We start from the raw sequence: 14,022 nt of genomic DNA, 5'->3' as shown, positions 1-14,022 counted from the left end.
AAGTAAGACAACAAGTAGTAACCATAAGTTTATGAGGCGTTTTAGGGGGCCCTTGGTAGCTTGGGGCCCGAGGCAATTGCCTACCTTTGCCTAATGGTATGTCTGCCTCTGCATCGGATTACTGAACATTATTGCAACAATATAGCCTTGAAATCCAGACCCAAATCCAAAAAATTAAGGGTCTGGCATTGAGTAATGGAAGTTGCTTATCTCGAGGGGCGGGACAAAGCGTGCATTTGAAAATCTCACTGCACGTAATGCGATGACACTACGACCAATCACAACAACACACCGGGTGACGTGTCCAGAGCCCCATCCTACCAGTAGAGCCAACTGGTAAATTATACTGTCTTCATCTGGCCCGCCTATTTCAGATACACCTATGTGATTGGTGCAGCTCGGCTCTGGCCCCGCCTATATCAGATACACCGATGTGATTGGTGCAGCTTGGCTACAAGGGTATAGTTAATGAGCAGCATTACTCGATGCCTGAGTAACTCGCTGAGCAAAATCAAATTGTGCTGTCTCGAGAACTCTGGATATAAAGGGTAGCAAAAATATCCACTTAAGCAAATGAATGGTGTAAGATAACATCCAGCGGGTGCTGTGTTCTGTACCGAGTTCGTCTGAAAGGGCTGTAAGGATACATCTGACAAAAAGGGTTAGGAACCGCTGGGTCTTAACCATGTTCCAACTACAACAGAGCATGCAGAGGCTACATTTAGTCAGTAACCTGCTGGTGACAAATAACAAAATGGTCTCACAATAAATTAGAGTCGGGGAATGTTTTTTCCCCAGACTCTGGCTTTTTATGACTGACAAAGCAGGCGGACCTCCTGGGGTTTCATTTTCAACATGAAAAGGCCACCTCTGCCTTTAAACAGGGCCCGGGTTTCATTTTGATGTGCAGCTGTGTTTAGGGTTCTACAAATACTTCTATATTTAGCTAACAGCAGATGATAGACAGTATCCATGCTATTACCGCCACACAGGGAGAGAAATACATCTTGAAAATAAACACATTATTCCTGCCCTTTGCTCTCAACAGTTTCTGAGTGAGCCCTCCATATAAAAGATTTGTGGGAAAGTCTATTACCACAAGAGAAAGGCTCTGGGTCTTTTCTGATTAGAAATTGATCAGGTCATTCAAATACCACGCTGGAGGGAAGAGGATTGGGCTTAACACTGAGAAAGACTATGCAGCAACACAGTTTGCCTGCTGATTTTCATTCTCCCCATTAAAGCAGAAAAACAAACTGTACAGACGTTTATATCAGCAGCACTGACACAGGCCAATGCACAGAAAGGCTTCCAAGTGATCCCGTCTGCTGTTTGGAGCTCCGTGACTCTCAGCAGACTGCTCATTTGCATACAGCCCAAGGTTACTTATCGTCTAAGGCACCAAGTTTGACAAGGATACCTGGGGACACTTATAATGGACACTTCAATAAAAAGTCCCACTTCCATGAAGCAGGCTGTTGACTCCACTCGCTGAGAAGCCCCGTTGGCATCAAGGGTTCAGCAAGATGTGAGAGCAAGCACAATTATGTATTCTCAAACAGGTGGCAACTCCCCACTTTTGACAACACACGGGCCATCATCTTGTTCCCCTGACCTTGTCCGATTGAAGGCCGGCAACCGCGCGCTGATCAAAGTTTGCTGAGCTGAGACAGCAAAGCGTCTGTTCACACTTCAGAGAGGAGGGAGAGAAGGGGGGGGGGGGGGGGGGGGGGGGGGTTGCAAGCAGCAGTGTGTGAGCTGTGATTTTCACCCTAATCTTAAGTTCCGAGGAGTCATCAACTTTGCAGGGCGTAGTTAGAGCAAAGTGTTTTCACTCCGTGTCGCGTGGAAACCGTTTTCCTCCCCGGCTTACCTCCGCTACTTGTGAGCGGTTTTGAGAAATCAACATTTTGCAGTTTTGAAGACTCCTATGTACTAGAGACTTCAGAAAGGTCTCTCTACAGAGTTGGGAGCAGTGTTGTAGTATCAAGTCTTGGTTTTAAGACCGATCTCAAGACCACTATTTGAAGGTCTCGTCTGCATTTGATGGTTCTTGGATAAAGAAGCCTTAGGATTTTATTTTAAGACCAGTCAAGACCACAACTAGAGTAACATCATTGCCTCTGCATTGTCAATTTTTTTGTGTTAACATCATTACTGTGATTGGATTTAAGACTTCCTGCTTAAAATGTAACCAATAACTTGACTAATTTCCAACTTGAAATTTGTTACTATTGTCTCCCCACCTCCCTCAAGAATGTGAATCTTTGAGACAGAAGAACAAAATCATTTTATCTAGCACCGGTCTGGTCTTGTTCTTGGTCCTGACTCAGTCTTAACCCCTCGAAGTCTTGAGCTTGTCTTGGTCTCACCCTTCCTTGTTCTTGGCTCTGTTTCGCCCTGCCTTTCTTTTTCTTGGTCTTGACTCTGTCTCGCCCTGCCTTGCTTTACTTTTGGTCTCGACTCTGTCTTAACCCGTCAAAAACTTGGTCTTGTCTTGGTCTCGCCCTGCCTTGGTTTTGGTCTCGACTTAGTCTCAACCCCTCAAAGGCTTGGTTACGTCCCGGGCTCCATACACCCTGGTCTTGGTGATGACTTGGTCTCGGTTTAGGCGGTTTTGATTACAACACAGAGTTGAACCCAGTTCTCTCCAAGAAGAAGCCTTGATACAGGCACACACGTCATTACATAAGCATGATTGCAATTTAACACGTCAGCATCATGTCACAATAAGCGCCCGAGTCATTTCACTTAACAACGATGGACGCAGCACTAGGTTTGTTATCAAGAACACCAAATATAGTTTTGATATATTCTTATTGATTTATTTTATGTATGTTGTTGAAGACCATCTCGTTTGATAAGCCTTTAAAAACTGGGTTGCAGCAAAGAGACTATCCACGAATAATAATCAGACCAGCTGTCACCCTTTTATTTAAGTGGTCATTCATGGATGAATTTATGAATATTAAGCAAAATACTTTACATACAGCATGTGGGAAAATGAGAGTCCCTGTTTAAAGCCTTTGCAAATAAAGGCTTGTGCACTGTTGTACTTTATGTAATAGGCCTCAGCATTAAAAATTAAAAGCCACTACATGAACAGACAGATGAAGGGTTTCATGTTAGAAAGACAACTTAACGTAGAAATACAGCAGATTAACAGCCAATATTAACAATATTATGTCAAAGGTAGGAATCAAATCAGAATTTCTGCTGTCATCCATATTCAATATCTGAAACTGCACCAGACGGGATGAATGAGGCAGCATTGATGAAATCCAGAAGGATTTTCAGTGCGATTTCCGCTTTAAAACTAATAATATCATGCAGGGTATAAAAAAGGAAAAAAGGTCCAGATTTTACTTCTGATGGCATCAGATCTATAAGTCTTCATGCTCTGGTCTCTGACACGGGTGGAATTTCAATACGTAATTTTCACAGATGTTGACTTTCAGTCAGTTATGTTCTTTGTTCAAGCGCATAAAGAGGATTCGAGGCGCATTGAGATTGAAAGGTGCGGGCAAGGTCTTCTCATAAGAATAAAATTATGGAAAGGTGGCCCTGATATCAGTTCACAGATAAGAAATACTAGGTCAGTAGTCTGATGCAGTTAATTTGGTTTAAGGTGGATTGTATGAAAAAATAATCAAACATAAAATATAACCGCCAGTACGTTTTGGGGTCTTAAAAATGCGTGGGACAACTGGTTTCATGAACCCTAGAAACATAATCCAGAAGACAAAATAGAAGAATTGCAGAGCGGCCAAACTTCAAGTGCAGCAGTTTATCCATATCCTGACATTTTGAAGGTGAGAGGGTTTATTTTTGCCCCGCAGCAATGTGTTAGTTATACATTTTTAAACTGGCACAGTGTGCTTTTCTAGCTATTGATGTTTACACATCCTGATTTGTGTATGTGACCGGCATCCTCACACACGTCAGAGAGAACAAACTGCTCTTCATCATCAAAAACAGTCACTGCTGGAAAAGGTATTCAGATCCTTTACTTAAGTACTAATGCCACATTGTGAAAATACTCTGAACGGGTTTTTAAGTGAAAGTATGTAAGTTCGATCAGGAAAATGTACTTAAAGCATTTAAAGTGCACAAAATCCTGTGTTTTGTGTGCAAAAATCTTAATTTTTAAAGTAACTAAAGCTGTCAGATGAATGTGATGAAGTAAAAAGTACAGTATTTCTCTCAGAAATGAAAAATTTAAAGTAGAAAGTGGCATGAAAAGAAAAGACTCAAGTAAATTAACAAGTACCTAAAATGTGTACTTAAGTACATTTACATAGTTACGATCCATCACTGAAAACAGTGACACACCAAAGTGACCATATGCTTTGGTTGGGACTGACATGAAGGCTAGAGACCACTACTCTACCTTGTTATTTTTTATAGGATAAGGCTAGTCATTTTTCTAAAATATCGTTCTTATTGTCCAAATCCCACAAAAAACACAAAAACACTTTCAAATATCGTCTCTGTATTTATACACAGTGGTGATTAGAGCCAAATGCAAACACTAGCCTGCAGCTTAAAGGCCGAAGTAAAGCAGCTCGCACTGACATGTTCCTTCATTATGATGAACATGGACACCAGACCTTTATTTTGAGTCAATCGACCAATCAATCTGCTGCAAATACTGACAGACAGAGCTGATGATTAATATAGAAGGGAATGTAAGGCCATTTTAAAGGATCAATGAAATAGTATAAGGGAGTATTTGTCTCTGAAATTGTTTTTAAGGGGTTTACCAATGTATGCAAAAATGTTTAAAGGTGTGTCAACGGCAGTGCCTGAAGTCTCACTTCCCCATCAAAGGAATTGTTCAGATTAATGGGATTTAGGGCGTTTTCACACATCCCTCATTTTCAGTTTAAGCCAAACCAAAATGACTGGGGTGAAACCTCCCCTTGGACCACGGTCCGGATCAACAGACCAAGTTTTGGTCAGATAAACAGAGGTGGTCCTGATGAACCATGGTCTGGTTGGTTTATAGAGTGAGAGTATTTTTAGGATGGTTTGGACTTTCGGACTAAATCCAATGGCTGCCCCCTTTGTGTTACAAGACCAGGTAAGCTCCTTTAAAGGAATAGCTCGATGTTGCTTAGTCTATAGGCTACATGAGAGAGGGAGTGAGGGTGAATGCGCTCAGAGCAGACAGCTGACGTCTATCAAACAGCTATCGGGCTATTGGGGGGGCAGCATTCAGTAAAAAAAACTGCAACACAGTGAGAAGACACGAGAGGACGGGGAAGCCGGTCTACAAACCAATCAATTCTAAATATCTGGAGACGCAGCTCACGTATGTGATGACGGCAGGACGTTTGGTCACGTAGAGATCTTTAGTGAAATTCATAACTGCAGTGCGAAACCAAAACTTACCGGATCAAATATATACAATTTAACAAAAACATGGACCTTGGTTTGGATTTTCATGTGTAAAAAAAACGCAATTATATTCACTCATTACTAGATGTTCCTACACAGCGCTAAGGAGGACGGTCTGGCCAGTCCACGCCGCGTTCCGGGATGGGAATGCCTGTGGTTTGTCTTTAAACCAATCACAATCGTATTGGGTGTCTCGCCTGACAGAGCGCCGATGCAAAATAGCCACGGGAAGGAACTTGTTTTGGTGGAACATGTGTTTGTTCAGAAGTTTGTCGTTAATCAAACTCCGATTGGACAGGTCTAGGTCTAGCTAGCTGTCTGGATTTACCCTGCAGGGATCTGAGGACCAAGTAACCATAGTCCTCAGATTGGACGGATAGTCTAGCTAGCTGTCTGGATTTACCCTGCAGGGATCTGAGGACCAGGGAACCACAGTTCTCAGAAATCCATCATAGGTTAGAACGCCAACACAAAGAAAGCGGAAGCTAATGGCTAAAAAGGGACATCCGGCGGAAATTCCGGCAAAATTGGGGCAATCAGGGAACTAGAACGTTGTGTATAGAGACCATGTGAATTTCAACATTAGGCTACAGAGTTTACGTGGTTCAGGACCCAATGTTCCAAACGGACACTTTTCTTCAACAAAAAACAAAATAAAATCCTTTTTAAAAATCAAAATGTTGTGTTATATTATTGATTTAATAATTAGCTGACTAATAAGCGGGATACTGTAGAGCCACAGGGTAATGCATCACCATGTCGGGGGTTGTATTTGCTATCATGACCGGCTCTCTTACGTATATAATGTTTACCATATTCACCATCATCACAATGTCATAACAATGGCAATGTACACTCATTTGTGTGTCAAATATTATGCATGCAAAATGACAATGATTTGTATTAATTATTGCGGTACTTTGCAACACCGAGTCTAAGCATAGACTTTCATCACTGATCTTTCTATTCACATCATCCCCTGCTTCTTTTATTAACTTATTACTGTAGCTTTACTGTTAATAGCATCGCTCTAATGGACCTTTACTCATTTGCCCCGGCTCAGCAGCTCTAATTTTATTATTGCAAAATTGTATTATCCACCCACGTAGACATTCTCTTGTTGTATTACCACTGATTACTGCAGACTTGTATTCGTCACGTCCTTCACACCCATTCGTGTACCTGTGGTTGCCAGGGGCAATACAGTTTCCCTGGTGTGTTGACTCCCCGTGAGACTGCGTACTCACTTCAGGCTGGTGTCATTGAATAGAAGCACAGAGCACTGCAGTCTGAGATCAAGCTCCACAATATATATCTGAAAAACTCGCCCAGCTCTGACTTAATATTTTAAACCCCAAAACATAGTTTTCCCCGTTTTCCTCTTAAGTTACCTTACTAAAATGGTGCCTTAACCAAATATATATATCTGATATATTTGTAATGTGTATAGGATAAATTATAAAAAGGGAGCACAATATGACGACTGCAACATTAAAGAATGGCTTGTTTATTGCTACGGCCATATAGTAAAAATTAAATGATTAATAATGTGATAAATTATTATTTTTTATACACAGTTTCTACTCTGTAAAGCGACTTTGAGCTTTGGAAAAGAGCTATACAAATTCAATTTATTATTATTATTAACTAATTTATAACAATCACTTATTTCACCAGTAAACTGCTGGTAAACGACTAAAACAAGCACCAGGTGGAAAAAGGGTAATTTACAAAAACTTAAAATGCAGCACACGGCTGGCGAGTTTCCAGTAAACGCACCGTCTCTGTGTAGGCAGTGGCAGACTGTTACGTCCCGGTGTTGGAGTCCTCTACAGGAAATTACAGTCACACTTTACACCGCTTAACGTAAGCTGTCAGCATTTTAACCATCCTGTTTAATGCAGCTGCTGGCTAACAGAAACGTAGCGCCTCGTGCAGTGATGCTTCTAAAAAAAACAACGTTTGGTTACCCTTTACATCCGGCACCGTTGCCCTATTGGCACCACGTTTCAGTACTCAACCTTAGGTCCCTTTGGATTCTTTGGCATCTCCAATGGAATTTAAAATGAATTTGTTGGTTTTTAAATTTTTTTATCCCCAAACAGTGTTTGTACAGTAATGACTGACCCACTCGTTTGCCTGTAAGGTTTAGAATTGAGTACTAATGACCATGTTTTAAAATATGCCGGTCCATAATTTAACATTAAATAAATGCTGTTATGGTTTATCAACCGCACTATATGCCTGGTAACATATACAGTACATAGATGAAAATCATAAATTACTAAATGCATTTACAGGTACAAAATGGTATAATAATCTTTATATTATAGTCGCTATTTGAAAAAGTTAACATTTTCAAAATCCAATAGCTGCTTTTTAAATGTGAATTTAAAAGACACAGTTTAACAGTTTGTCTCTTAGAAGCTGAAGCAAGTAAGCCAGCAACTTTTGGAAATGACAACTGCCGCGAGCAATTTTACCCAGCAGTCAACTCGGCAGTTGGTGAATGTAAATGTTGGAATCTTCCAGTTAAACCCACTTCAGACTAAAAGGGGCATTTTATCTGAATACAGTTTGGGAAAAAAAAAATAAGGAAAACTTTCTTCAGTGCACACGCAGAACAGACAGCTGTCTGGATTTACCCTGCAGAGATATGAGAACCAGGTAACCATAGTCCTCAGATTGGACAGATAGTCTAGCTAGCTGTCTGGATTTACCCTGCAGAGATCTGAGGACCAGGTAACCATAGTCCTCAGATTGGACAGATAGTCTAGCTAGCTGTCTGGATTTACCCTGCAGAGATCTGAGGACCAGGTACCCAGAGTCCTCAGATTGGACAGATAGTCTAGCTAGCTGTCTGGATTTACCCTGCAGAGATCGGAGGACCAGGTAACCATAGTCTTTAGAAATCAGCCAGAGGTTCAAATTTCCAACACAAAGAAAGCGGAAGGAAACTACATGCATTCAGCGTTATTTCCTGGAAGTGGAACATCGTGAATATAGACTACTTGCTGACTTACTGTCAATTAATATACTCCACCTCTACTTTTAGATGTCACAATTATATTTGAACATTAATGTAGCACTGTTGAAAATTATTAAATGCGAGCTAAACTGGTTAGTTTTGCTGTAGAAAACTAGGAGTTTGCTTGTTTTCGCTGACAAGCATTTTTCTGATGCTGATGCTATGGAAAGATATTGTGATAATACTTGCATAATGATCGCAAGTTCAATTACAAACCCAGCGTCGGTCTGCAAAATCGTAGCTTGAGATTTTCCCAAAAATTATTTAGAAGTACTCTGTGCTGTGTACATCTGAATAAAAGGAAGGAAAAAATACATAAATATGGTAATGAAACCCACAAATGTATACAACACACACATGATTCCCAGCTCCGTATCAGATTGTCAGGTAGAAAAAGCCCCCTGATGTAATAAAACCATCAACCAAAGACGGGTAAAGGTAGCTGCAGCCCCCGGAAAATTGGTTTTGATGTTTACTTTTGAATTGGAAATTCCCCAACCATTTTGTATGCAGTCAAATGGGATTTTTCTCCCTGCACATCCACTGATAGCAAAGTGGAATGAATGTGAAGCAGCCCTGGTTATTGATGGGTGTTGTCAAGCACTTTGCCTGTCCAAAATGAGACGTCTGTCCCATTAATCATTAACAAAGCGGAAGACGTGGGATGCCTCTGATGAAACAACATGGCCAGTCCGTTTGCCCATTTGTCAACACAAAATACGCCTTCCCATGATGCTGGGGAGACTTTTTCCTCCGGTTTCCTATGTTTTTTAAGGAGGCCTTTATGCATGAAGAAAAATGTTTCTTCCTGCACTTTTACTGATAGTTAGATGTAGCCAGGAAGAGAATGTCAAACAGGCAGTAGTATTAATGTGTTTTGTAAGAGAAGTTCTCCACAAGGCAATGCCTGCCCCATTAATCACGAGCACCGGGCGCTGGAAGCCTCAATTGAAATAAACAAGTCCATTTGCATTTCGTCAACATAAATATGTCCACCACGATGCTGAGGATATTTTGAAAATGGGAAAATTGGAACCTCAGGAGATCGGAGGACAAGGCAGCATGCTTACTGAAGGATGGCTACTTTATATACAGCAACAAAATAAGTTAGAGTTTGAAAGAATACTTCAAGGATTGAGAGATTTCTAACACATCTAGGAGACAGAAATGTCTCCTATGCAACTGCATGGCATAGGGACAATCTCTTTGTTTCATTTCTGACAATCTATCTTTCAGACGTCAGCCGGGACGGCAGATCTGCCACGCTAGTACATCAACAGGGCGCATTTCGTTTTGCTGCTCAGAACGGTTTCCTTACCAGTGTCAGTTAGATCCACTGAGGAGTTCAGTCTATCTCTGATCTTGCTCCAGATCCACTTCGAAAAAAAAACTCAATACGAACATGAAAAGGATACTGTACTTTTCAGAGAATGACAGCATTGGTTGTGTGTTCAAACATAAAAGAACCTATGGTTATGTTCAGTCGCAGCAGGAAGTAGTGTGATGTCCTTGTTGAAAAGACAAAAAGAATGTCTGGGACGATGGTACAAAGGGTTTGACTACAACTCAGAAGACCGTGACACACATCACATCCTTTACCAACACTCAACAATGGTGTCATTTAACCATGATCGCAATTCAACCGGGGAAGTTCTGTAGCCTCAACTTACCCAAATCCTAGTCTCCATTGCCAGACCTATCTCCACAGCTCTGTGGAACAAGGTCTGGCTACACCACAGATACATTCTGGGATAGACGGGCTTTGGATTGTTTGCATTACTTTCAACCCATCACAATCATCTTGGGTGGCGCTAAGCTCTGGATGGCTCTGCAAAATAGTCTCTGGAAGGAAGTTGTTTTGGTGGAACATTTTCACCCCGCAAAAGAAACGCCACATGTAATATTAAATGTAGTTAAAGCTTTAGGGCGTAGTTTTTGTCGTATTGTGATCCTGTGTCGCCCCCGGCCTTCCTCCACAAAAGTTCCCTGAAAAACATGCCACCCCTCAAAATAGGTAATTATCTTTGTTTCTTTGTGCGAAAGTCGCCGGACAACACCATTCTGTCAACATAGTCACACTGAGAAATCCAGACAGAGCTGTGTGGAGCTGATAGTTAGCTTTGTAGCAACTTATTTGGCGATGGCTGAAAGTAACAGACATTCATTGATATCAAAAGGTTACGCACTAAAGCTTTATCTGTGTACACAGTACAGTAACGTCAGCTATTTAAATTAGCTGGATACATGGTTAAACTTAACCTCCGTGTGTAATTCACCCATCCAAGCCTTACCTATTGGTCCAAAACGTCAAAATAAATTCCTTAAGCATATTCATTCGAAATCTTTGCAATCATTCCCTGGAAAAAAAAAAAAAAAAGCAGGCCTATCGAAGTTTGTGGTTTCCCGAAGGGAACATAGTTTCAGAATGGTAACACACAAAGAGCAGAAGGGAAGGGGACATCAGGCGCCGTCAGATATGAGGCAATTATCCAGACTACCCATAGCCTAACCATGGGAACTGCAAGGCTTGAACAGTCTATTTTGTTGATAAGATATTTAACCTTATCAGCAAGGCGACTCTGACCCTCCAACTGTCAGCTACAATCAGCCCAGTGACCATATTACAGTATATCTGCAGGGTATTGATATCGTTGTTAATCAATACCAATCAACAATGCTGACCTTTCAAGCTTTCAGAGCCTTCTTTCCAGCATGTGCTCTGTTCTGGAACAAAGACTCCCTTACCACTAGTGATCCCAATCTTTTCTCCCAGCCCATACGCAGCTCTACAGTAGAGAGGTGCCATGAGTGAGAAAAATATTTAGGGCCCTATTTTCACAAAATGCACGGTGTTAGGTGCATTAGGGGAACTTTTGTATACATTATTCATTCACAAATTAAATTGGTGTCCTTAAAAGGTTGGAATTTTTTTATTCCTCTTTTTAGTCAATTTTAGCATGGGTTCATAAACTTATGAGTGGCACTGTATAGTTAAATTATATTATAAGTGGCGGCTTGAGCTTCAGCAGTCCACATGGGTTTTTTGGGCTTTGACAGAGTGGGGGTGAGCCCGGGGGCCAACACCTTCTGTGGACCGCCACACTGATGCACTTATCTCGACTCACAAAGTAACTTTACATTTGATAGCTGCAGTACTAGTAGTACAGTGTATTACATCCCTCTGTTCTGCTACTCTCTGTAGCCTGTGTCAAGTTTCTGAATTTGAGAATGTATTAGTTTTGGTGGATGTCCACCTCCCCTAACACTCTTTGGTGGACTTCACATGTAGCCCGCTACTGAGGACTTGCTTCCTGTCACGGATTTATAACAGTAGAAGTGTGTGCCCAAGAAAAAAACCTTTGGTCAAAATAGCAAATGGCTCTACAGTTGCAACGCTTTCAAAGTACTTTTAGGTAGAACTTGCGGTTGGTTCTCTGCTGTGAACTAGCTTCCTCATCTCTGGAAGGAATAAGCGATGTGTGTGCCAGAACCAGACCAGAGGGGGATCGGGGAGACAGTGTAGAGGCGTGCGTAGGAGGAGAGACTTTTCATCAGTGCTGGTACAAATTGTACTGACCCTCAAGAGAAATTGATAGAAACCACATAATGGTTACTGGGCCTGTTAATATAAGCTACATGTCTTCAGAAATCATCTTCAAATGAATGTTACTTCACTGTGGTGATCTCAAGGGAAGCCCAGAAACTCGTTTTCAAGCTCTACGCTCTCTTTTTACAGTCCCCTTCAAAATCAATGGCATCCAAAGGACCTCAAAATCTTTTTTTTTCTTCAAAGTTTCAGAACTTTATTCGTTAAAGAAACTATGTGCAAGAATCAGATGGACTTTTTGGCAGACTTTTCAGTTACAGTGTGTGGGATTAAGACAGGCTGCATTAAATAACGTGAACATCCTCAGTAAGAACAGCCAACTCTGCCCAGTCTAATCCATTGCACAGTGTTATCAGACCATTGCAGGTTGGTAATAATGTGAAACCCCCCCCCCAACCCAAAGTAGTCACGACCGGGACCATGGACTCGAAGCCTTCTGGCTCTGTCAGAAACGCACCAACAGCTAGTTGGTGACAGTGCTGGGGTCAGTAAGTGGTGGGATCTGTCTAAGTCAGGTAGTACTGTTAATCAGGGTGTAATGAACAGTACATTCACATCCATTATGACATTTCTATCCATCAGTTAAATTCTCATCATTATATAACATCGTATTCCCCTCTGTAGACCACTCTGGGTTTAGGATGCATGTGAAGCATTTCACTTTTTAAGCACTTTTTTTTTGCCAGGAAATACGTCCAGATGATAATATGTCCAGGATATTATGTATTGTAGTCATTACATGCCATTTAAAATAAAGATTACAATCTGAAAAACAAGTTTTGACAGATGTCTAGGCGTCTTTTTTCAGGCGGTCCGGTTATCAGCTGCTCAAACAAAGCCTTGGTAAAACAAAACGAGAATGATCAAATATAAGCTTTTATACTGAATTTCTGGATTTTGGGCCCTTGGATTTTGGAAAGTATGTCAAAATGTTTTATTTAAGTAGCATATTTGGAAAAAAAGTATCTATGATTTTCATTCAATGCAAGAATCATGCATTGCATGTTTGCTTCTAATTATAAAGTGGCACAAACTTCCTGCCATTTCCTTCCTGTAATAACTCCAATTTCATACCTGGAGTGTTCTTATCCCCCACCGACCGTGCGATAACTAATTTCATACTAATGTGAGTCTGAATAACTTTAAATAACAATTTGAATATCTGTCAGCGGGGGCAACCCAAACATCTCTGCTTTCACTGTGCGCAAAAAAAAAAAAGGTGTTAATTTAAGACTCAGCATTTAAAGTTAACTATTATTTCAAACTGTATAAAACAAGTTAACAGCGCCATTGTCCCGCTTTTACCTTCACAAAAGTGCTTGCTTTGCCACTGACAAACTCAGATTAATTTTCTAAGTGTCTGACAACATTATGGAAAGGATCCCTTCAGAGATAGACCTTCAAAACCTCTTTGTGACTTTTCTGTTCAACCAGAAACAGCTCTGAAGTTGCTAGCACTAAACACACCAGACTTCATTTAAAAAAGAGATACTTTTAGCGTGTCTAGAACAAACTTATTTCCACAAGTAAATCGGTAAACTTTGTGTTCATTTTAACCAAAACTGGAGTTGTGATGGTTGGAAAAGCGGAAATACAACCTAAAGACTGCTTTTCGTATTTTTATTTAGCTTCCGTCGACTTTGAATGAAGTGTATTATACGATGCTAAAATTACTTATTATTTGAATGGAGTCTGGTTGGTTTAGAGAACACAATTCGCGGATTTTTTCATGTTTAAACAAAGGATCTTACTCTTAAACAAAAAGGTTGACCTCCTTAAAAAAAACTTTCCATAATGTTGTCAGACACTTAGAATATTAATCTTAGTCTGTCAGCGGCAAAACCAGCACTTTTGTGTAGCTAAATACACACTGCACAAATGCCCTGTTAACATTCATTGTAGTTAGTTTTGTTGCAGATGACTGCAGCGATCTTGCTTACTAATGGACCAATGTCACAGATTTTTGTTCCCATGAGTCATTTAGACA

The sequence above is a fragment of the Etheostoma cragini genome, chromosome 14 (assembly GCF_013103735.1).
Source record: "Etheostoma cragini isolate CJK2018 chromosome 14, CSU_Ecrag_1.0, whole genome shotgun sequence".
In the NCBI taxonomy this organism is placed as follows: Eukaryota; Metazoa; Chordata; class Actinopteri; order Perciformes; family Percidae; genus Etheostoma; species Etheostoma cragini.
This window is presented reverse-complemented; position numbering follows the sequence as displayed.